The sequence below is a fragment of the Bison bison genome, unplaced genomic scaffold, assembly GCF_000754665.1.
Source record: "Bison bison bison isolate TAMUID 2011002044 unplaced genomic scaffold, Bison_UMD1.0 scf7180017864280, whole genome shotgun sequence".
Lineage (NCBI taxonomy): Eukaryota > Metazoa > Chordata > Mammalia > Artiodactyla > Bovidae > Bison > Bison bison.
In genome coordinates, this window is record NW_011494852.1 from 7,740,822 (window position 1) to 7,741,488 (window position 667).

The window sequence follows — 667 nt, forward strand, 5'->3', positions numbered from 1 at the left end:
GCCTGTGCCTGACTGAGTGGTGTAAGGTGGGGTGTCGGGTAGGGGACAGCTGGCATGAGCCTCTGAGGGGGACATCTTTGTGGGTACTTGGCCCTCAGCATGTGGCCAGTGTGGTTTGGTGTGCATTGGACTCTCAGCACGTGTCTGATGTGTGCTGAGCCCTCAGTGGGTGACCAGCATGGGCCAGGGTGTGCTGAATGCTCGGTGTATGATGCATGCTAGCTGGTGTGTGCTGAGCATGGGTGTGTGACCTCGTGGGTGGACATGAACTGAGCCTCCTGGAGCCAGAATGGGGCCACGTGTGCTGCACACTCAGCATGACCCGAGCCACACGAGCACACGCCAAGCCACTGCCACCGATAGCGTGGACTGAGGGTGGACTCGCACGTCTGGACACTGGCGTGGGTACTGAGCGTGAACTTAACGTCTCGCATGTCCCGAGCATGGATATGTGCATGCCAAGCCCGTCACCTGTGGCAAGGACAGGTCAACAAACAATAAGAACTGGGCATCTGGCCAGCTCAGGTTGGCACCTACTGAATGCTGAGCATGTTCTGATGGTGAATTCTTGCATGCCAGGCACCCAGCGTGTTCCAGGGAGGGGGCAGTGTGCTGAGTGCAGGCTCCAGCCTGAGCCTGTGGTGGACTGGGTGCAGCACTGGAGAAC